This window comes from Schistocerca piceifrons, chromosome X (assembly GCF_021461385.2).
Source record: "Schistocerca piceifrons isolate TAMUIC-IGC-003096 chromosome X, iqSchPice1.1, whole genome shotgun sequence".
Lineage (NCBI taxonomy): Eukaryota > Metazoa > Arthropoda > Insecta > Orthoptera > Acrididae > Schistocerca > Schistocerca piceifrons.
The window spans coordinates 100,614,848-100,624,080 of NC_060149.1; positions in this window are offsets into that span (position 1 = coordinate 100,614,848).

A 9,233-nucleotide genomic window follows, 5' to 3' on the forward strand; every position below is an offset into this window, starting at 1 on the left:
AAGCAGGGGAGCTTCCATCTGACAACTGTATCATTTGCAGTCATTCATGTTCCCAGACAACGTTGTCATGTCACGGGGCCACAGTTGTTCGCGACTTGTTTGAAGAACATTCTGGACAGTTCAAGCGAATGATTTGGCCACCCAGATCACCCGACATGAATCTTATCGAAGATTTATGGGACATTTTCGAGAGGTCAGTTCGTGATCAACATCCTGCACCGACAACACTTTCGCAATTATCAACGGTTATAGATGCAGCTTGGGCCAATATTTCTGCAGGAGACTTCCAACGACTTGACCCCATACCACGTCGAGTTGATGCACTACGCCAGGCAAAACAAAATCCGACACGATATTGAGGAATATCCCATGAATTTCCTCACCTTGGTGTGGCAAGAGTCTGCAGATTACGAAGAATTAGAGTTCAAGAGTGTTTATACTGCTGGTTCTGCTGGTTCAGTTGCGAGTCGAAAGTTGTAAGTTACGTAAGATATCCAAGGTGGTGGCAACGTCACTGCTGCCTCGAAGACACGACGAAAAACTTAAGAAATTGTAGAACGCTGTATTCCACGTATAGGAAAGGGAATTATAGGAGCGTTACAGCTTTCGACCTGGAACACGACTTTGTCAAAATTTATATGTCCGGTGTTCGTAACAGATTATATCATATTTCGTTTACCCTGTTGCACGAAGAGCAGTTAGTGACAAATAGCTTCCGTCATGTTAAGTAAAGGCTATTGGGATGTGTATAGGTACTACGAAAACAAGAAAATAAATAAAGCTTTCAGAAGTTGAGTAGTGGTGTAGTACAGCAACTGGAGGATAAAATGGCTTTAGAAGCAGACACAAAATTCTTGCTGCCTTGTAGGAAGTTGGGACAGCCGATGACGGCTGAACCTGATGGCGCCCAGCTGTGCCTCTTTCCGGGTGACGGACGCAGGACAATTTTACGACTTCAAGCGAACGTGGCGAGGCCGCTGGCCTATTACGTGAATCTAGGGCAGTGGGACACGACACAGCACTGAAAGGGAAACAGACAATGATTTTACACCAAGCAATGTCCATGAAATGTCAGTTGTGGAAACGCTTAATGTATGAAAACAAAAGTGGTAAATTATGAATACAGAAATGGGGAAACTAATTAGACTAAAGCCCTACACAGCAATCATTTAATACGCAAATGATATAGTTGTTGCTGCTAGAATAATACCCTCACACAGCAATCATTTAATACACAAATGATACAGCCGTTGCTGGATATGAGTATTAATTTTGCAAATAACATGATTTTCGTGAGAGTAACTTTGCTGGTGCTATAACAAAAGTAGTAAATGATGTTTTAGGTAAAATGGCCATATTAGAAAGAGATATTTCACGTGAGATAGAATGTAATGTGAAAGAACTGAAAAAGCAACTAGCTGTCAGATGCCGAGCTGGCTGGCTTCATACTGAGAACCACTATGGCCGAGAAGACCCGTAACAACTTTATGGCCTGGAGCGAATATGAAGGAGACACTAGAGCTTTAAGTGCTACCAGGGCAGTGAGCCACGACCTGGCGCTCAAAGGAACGGCAGAAGCCAGTGGCTTGAATATGAGCGAAGTCTTGGAGAGTAAAAGTGATGAATCTGTAGAATACTAGATTTTTTTAAAGTTAAAAGCGAATCGGAAAATTATCATAACAAAAATATAGAGACCAGATGGGATATAATTCTCGATCAGCTATCGTTTAATATACACATAGAGCAATTGTTGCTGGATATGAATACAAATTTTGTTACGAACATGACTGCCTTGGCCGGCCGAAGTGGCCGTGCGGTTAAAGGCGCTGCAGTCTGGAACCGCAGGACCGCTACAGTCGCAGGTTCGAATCCTGCCTCGGGCATGGATGTTTGTGATGTCCTTAGGTTAGTTAGGTTTAACTAGTTCTAAGTTCTAGGGGACTAATGACCTCAGCAGTTGAGTCCCATAGTGCTCAGAGCCATTTGAACCATTTGACTGCCTTGAGAATAATACTGTGGGTAGAATAACGAAATTAGGAAACGATCTTTAGGGTAAAATAACCAAATTAGGACATGTAAGACATAACGTGTAAGATACAATGTAACACGAAAGCGTTGGTAAAGGAACGGGACGGGGAGATTGAATGCCAGCTTAACTAACAGAATTGAGAAACAAGACTGTGGTTTCTGTTCAGAAAGGCATACAAGAAGTTCAAACTCAGGTGATACGTATAAGCGAAAGGACTGTCACTGAGGCACAGAGAACTGGAGAGAATATTGAGTCTATGACTGAACTGAAAGAATAAGTCACAATAGTTGGAACTGAAATGCTAGGGGCAGCAAGTGCTGAATTTTCAAAACTGAAAATTGAAATGCAAATCAGCATAGATCAGCGTTTGGATTTATGTGTGATTACGACTTAGGAAGCCCATAACAAAATTAAATCTTTGCAACAGAGTGTGCAAAATAAGTCAAACTGTATACAGTGTGTTGTTTATAAGGTAGAGTATTTAAATAAAGCTGAGAAATGTGATCCACTGAAGCCAGTAGTTTGGCACCATTGGCCTTCCTAAAGAACAGTGAAAGGGGTTTGCCAGTACAAGTAAGTGACCAGGAGAAGATTAATGCTGCAATTGATGCTCTGACTGGTAATACACAACGTTTGAGTTAAATTTGGATATAATGAGAATGACAATCGTTAAATTTAAGGAAAAGTTCTTACAAGAATATTGGTCAGAACACAAATAGGACGTTTTGGACATGTGTTCATCGTCAACAGAATGCCCATGATTCATGGAAAAAATTCCTTGGAAGACTATTGCGAAGAATGGTTTCGAAAATTACTACATTTAAAGGGAAGGAAATCAGAATCATAAATTGTGTGGGAATTGTGGAAGAACTAGTCAGATCATTCTGGATGATTTTTAGGAAGTAATTACAAGAGATTTGAAACATTTTATGGTGCAATATGCGTAAGAACGAGTTTTTTTTTAATGGATGAGAGAAATGGACAAACTATAAATATCACAAGGGAACGAGGACATGGCAACTATGGTCTGGACTGGTCGCGACTAGAAGGAAATAAATTCTCCGATGAAAATAAAAGTCTCAGCTGTGTGAGATGTGAGGCAAGAGCTCCAAGAAAGAAGTTCTTGTAGTCGTAACGACTGGCAAAAAGACGTAGCATACAATGGTGATCGACAGGTGAAAGAAGTAGGCTTAAATACAGTTACGATTATGCAGAAAGATAACGCAGAAACAGGTGATCATTAGGAGCAGGTGGAGAATGACGTGCCAAACAGAGTAATTCAAGGAACGTACTGTTTCAGTTTTGGGTTGCCAGAACAGGGGCGTTACGTAGTTGCTAGGAGGATGTATCTGGATATGTTGACGTTTGTTTTCAGGAACATACAAGGAGACCTCTCAGAAACTGGATTTTTGTACTTTTTTTTGTATTTACGGCAGATGAAGTTTACAATTCAAATATCAGCGTCAACTCTCAAAAACTCTCGAGAAAAACGACATTGAAATTTTCCGAGCAACTTTAATTCTCTAAAATAAGTCCAATTTTTCCACAACCAAAGGAGAATTGTGGTAGAATGCTTGCCTGCCACGTGGATTTGATTCCCAGCTTGTGCAGCTTTTTAAACAAAGATGCACGTTCTATGAGCATATCCGTGAAGCATAAAATATATAAATATGGGAAAAAATCGGTAGCGCTAGAGAATGGTAAGTGTTGGTTCGAGTCTCGTTTCCATCATTGTTTTCACCTTCTTTTTTTCATTTTCTTTGAATACCTACGTCATTTAAATATTAAACTCAACAAATTGTCATTTTTATGAAAATACATGTCTTCTTATTTTTAGTTACACATCACACACTTAACTCTAGTTTTCATTGTGAATATAAATTATTAATTAAACTTAAATGCATACTATTTCATCTCTGCATATTTTACACATCACAGACATGTTCGAAGAACATGCACCGTTATTTAAAAGTGTAACACTTCCAGGAGTCGAGCTCAGGCCGCCTAGATGCCAAGCGAGGCATCTGTCACACGACAACATGGCGCACTAACTAGACCCCATGGCTTTAGGGTCTTAAAAGTAGTTGAAAAACTTGCAAGTAGATTTTCTCTAAAAAATTTTAGAGTTGAATCGAACTGCCTTGGATGATTGACATTTGAGTTCTGAACTTCAAGTATCATAAATACAAATAAATACAAAAATCTGACACAATAATGTGGACGTAAGTCTGGAGTTTGAAAATGAGATTATAATGCCATACATGGTCCTAGACTCTCTCTGTGTTGAAGCAGGCAAAAACAGCGGATTTACAGGTGGGATAGGGGATGGGTGAGGTGCAGGAACTCATCAGAAGAAAAGGTAGGACGGAAACTATACCGGTTAACGAGCAGAATGTGGTTTTGGTTCAGGTGTTGATGGATACATCAAGAGAGAATCGTTTCAAAAACCTTGTTGATCACTGATGTGAGGCAGATGGGGTGGTATGAGGAATTATCTGGCGAGGGGGAGTTCTGTGGTTTAAGGAAAAGTGGGATTTTGGAGGTTTTCCACAGCTCAGGATAGAAATCTTTGGTGAAGATGGCGGTATATAGTTTTGCAAAGCTGTCGAGAAAGGAAGGGAGCATTAATTAAGGTGTCGATAGATGATGCAGCCATCACCAGGGTTCGTGTGTGTTTGCTGTGAAGTACTTGTTTTATGTCATGTGCTGTGATTGGTGTATTACTGTCTGTTTGTGATATGTTGTACAAGTAGTGGAAACTGACAGCCAGGGGGTGGGACAGCAGTCTTAGTACGTTCATGGATGGTAGGGAAGAGTAAGTAATCAAAATAAGGGTCGTCACAGATGGAGATGTTGGAGAGATAAAAATTCAATGTGGCAGCTTTGCCCTGGTTGTCAGGTAGGAGTTTATTTTTGTGGAGTAAAGGGTCAGTGCCACTGAGTCGATGGAGCACGTACCAGAACTTCAAATAGTTAATGGGGAGTGTAACGTTCAGTCTGGTGCATGTCTGGCGCCAGTAACAGCGTATTTCACTGTTCAATAAGTTCCTTACATGTATCTATTTTGCTAGTCACAAATGAGTGTATCCCAGTCACGAGGCTTTGTGAGGGAATGCTATAGGTGGAAGGTTCCTTGCAGAAGGAGTGATGAGAATGTATGTAGAGATGTGGACGGATACTGCGAGTAGAAGCACATTGGGCTCACAGCCCCAGTTTTCAAAAATCGTTATTTTTGTATATAAAAAACTGTAAAAACCGAAATTCTATATTTTTTAAACAAAGTAATGAAGGCACCTCGGTGCACAAATTTTGCCCCAACTTTCAAAATGTAGTATTTTGGTATATGATTTAGCGAAATTTTAGATTTTTAAACTAAAAAAACAAATACACCTCGATGCACGCAAGAAGAAAACACGAGATCAAGAGGCAAATGGCGGCAACTGATTAAATAAAAAATTCGATATAATGAATTTCATTATCATTATTTTTAAGTCTTTTCATTCCGTTACATCTCAGTTTAATATTACCTTCTTCAAAATAATGAAAATCCCTTTCATTAATAAATTTAGAATATTCATCTGGCAAAATAATCTTAATCCCATTATTAAGGTCCATACGATTTTTTTCTCCATATCTCGTTTTCAAATATTCACAGCCGGTAATGTTATACAAAACATTTACTTGCAACTCGATAATATTTTTAAACAAATTAGAATTTGTAACGTGATTGACTTTCTTAAGTAGAGTCTACATTAATACAGAATGAATTTTTAATAAGGAAAAATTAAAATAGTGCCAAACGTTTTCCATCAAAACACCTTCCACTTGTTGCAAAGTTTCAGGTCTCTGACCCTGTGTACACGACACTTCACAAAACTAACTTTAGAATTAACTGAAGTTCTTAATTTTTTCAGGTCATTATTAAGCACATATGTGAAGATAGCAAACGTTTTGTCAAACGGCTAGCTCTTTCCACATTTTGACACACTTATGACTGTGTCAGATTGATGGCCACAATCCCTCAGTTATCGTACTCATACAGGGTTTGACAGAGAAAGTATGTCTGCAGTTTGTATGTACAGTTGGTATTCGAGAGACAAAGTTGATTCAAATTTAGTCATTTTCTTCTGTTTATTTCACACTTAAAATAAATTATTTTCTCACAATAATCCATTTATTAGAAGAGACTAATTGTAAACAACATGTAAACGTCAATGACAATACTAAAATTAGTATTAAAAAGAACAATTTAATGTACAATAGATGGAACTCACATCTGAACCATGTGTTCTTCAGTATACAAATGATACAAGAGTAAGATGGAGCTATGTGTGTGTGTGTGTGTGAGAGAGAGAGAGAGAGAGAGAGACAGATAAGAAGTGCGGCCAGCAGAAAGGCGTGGTTTGCTAACTAGAGGCAGCGCCAACTGCTGTGTATATCTGCTAGTATTTCCTGCTGCAGACTGGTTCAGCTGCCACTACTGCAGACCAGCTTATTTGGTGCTATCACTAAACAAGGATCTGTTACACTCATGCATACAGATCAATTTTAAAAATTCCCCCTGTGCTGTGCATCGTATGTCACATTTTTTTACTGTACATTACTAGATATGCAAGTGTGTCCTTCGGTAGTTTATCATTAAAAGTTGGACATAGCTTCATTGTTGTTTTCTGAGTAGTTAAGACATTCTTTCTTCTAGACATATATATCATATTTATGAAATAAAAGCATAATTTTCAATAAAATTGAAAGGGGTTACATTAACGTCTATTTTCAGTGGTGTGTCTCTCTAGGAAAGCATCGTATGCCTTTAGATAATTATTTTTCTGATTTGAGGAAAAACTTCATTTCGCCCATTTTTAACATATATATTCAGTAGTTTAACAAGATCGAATAAAGAAGAATCAGTCAATTGATTGTTTTTCTTTTTGTCTGGAAATGAAATATAGTGAACGTGTGGCATTATTGGACAGGAGACCCTGTCCAGAGAATTTCAGCCACTGGGTAAAGGATTATTTCCAATGACACCACATTGGGCGACAGGAGCATTGGTGATGGTTAAAGGATGAGGAGGACAACATAACACCCAGTCTACAGGTGGAGAAAATCTCCAACCCATCTGGGAATCAAACCTGGACCAATTGTATCGTAGGTAAGCATGTTACCACTCAGCCAAACAGGTGGATTTTTGGCTGAACAACAAACAAACAACGAAGATGAAATACGGCGCATCAGATTCTGCAGAATTGTAGCATTTGATGATATCTAACTCAAAATTTCTTTTCCGCTTAATCCAGCAAACTCTATTGGTTTGTGGTTCAAAGAAAGAAATGGGAATTTTCCGATTTTTCAGTCTTTCTTGTTCTGGTTCGAGTGAATATTTTGGTTCATATTTAATGACTGGAGCACGAATTTCCATCGATTTGGTAACAATTTTTCTTTCCATAGGAAGTGTGGTCACACCTTCTACTCCAGCCTGATTATGGTCAGCCCATCTCAGAATGGAATCATTTGCACTAGACTTCCAAGTAAAAGTTACAGTTAAATCTCCTTCTCAAATTACTTTTTTGTAATTTTTATAAAATCCCATGAATAATTTTAAGAGATAAAGTACTTCGTTTTTCTTACTTATTATTTTCCCATTATTAATACTATGTCCTTCCATAGTTAATTCATTTGTTAAAGACGAATTTAAAAGAATAAGAGTTAATGAAGAAATAAATGGATATTCCATTCTAGGCAAAATATTGTTTCCTTTCTTTATGGTGATAACCTCAAACAGCTTTGCCACATAGTTGTCAAATAATTTTTAGTAGTTATTCCATCGTAAGTTGAATAATTTGTACTGTTATTTCCAAGAACACTATCACTCATGTACAGTTGAGCATGATTAGGTTATACCCAAACATCTCCAATAGTCATATTAATCCCTATGTTCTTGTTGGGAGATTTAGATTATTTTTAGTTTTGTCACTCACAGGGAATCAGTAAAACTTACAGTTTTTTATCTTGTTTGTTTAATGAGGATAAAATTTATTATGACATTTCTGAAACAACTGTCACAGTAGCTCCATTGAAGTCAATCAAATTATCATTTTCATCAGTTATAGTTATTTCTAAATGCTGTATAGTACCAAAAAATGAAATATGTACTGCATAATATGGTTCATGAATTAGTGGTCCACTAAATTCTGCATTAGGCTGGAACAAAACATTAATATTTGGCTCTCAATGCAAATGATCAGTATGCTTTACAAATATTCCATCAACTAGATTGAACTTCACATTAATTAATTCGAATGGAATAATTTTATGAACATCATTAGTGACAGATTTTTTATTAGCTTCAACAATTTGATCACAAAAACCAAGCACACTTCCAATACTATCTTTTTATCAATATAAAATTTTATATCACTCTCAATAGATTCTCTGTTTAAAATTTCATCTTCTTTAATGTTTATATTGGGCTTTTTGAATGAATAAATTTTTTCAACTTTTCAAGCTATACTGACTGACAGGAATTTCTGTTGTTTCTCCAACACAGTACAAATTATCGTCTTTTGATGTAAAATTTGGAGGTATAAAAGTTGTATCAACACCAACTAGTGTAACATCACTATAGCTGTATGGTATAGGTACAGTCACTCTCTTATTGAGAACAGATAATTTAATTTACTTAAATAAATGAATATTGACTGGAAACCAAAAATAAGAATCCCTGAGAAGAACTCAAAATATAAACATGGTAAGCTTTCACCAAATTCGATTCAATGTGACATAGTGGGTCTGAGCAGTTGTGGAAATCGTTCGACAATTACAGTCTATCACCAGGATGGCTGAAATTGATTAAAATGAACCATTTGTACATATATGCCAAAGGCTTAAATCAAGCAAAATACCAACAATTTATGAGAAGTGTGCAAATACTGAAAATAAAATTAATGAAATAATTACTACTTTTATTGAAAGTAATGAAGAAATTACTTCATTGCATGAATGAGAAAATAATTCAGTTCTTATATTTGACAATTTCATTCTTCTAAGTCAACATCGGTTTAGTTAATATTTTACTAGAGGTAGATATAAAGGAATAAACAGGTTTTATTTAATTCAAACATATTCAAAAATACCAAAAAAATAAGTCTGAGATAATCTCAATTTTTTAAAGATTTTTAAACAGAATGACAGAAATTTGAATCAT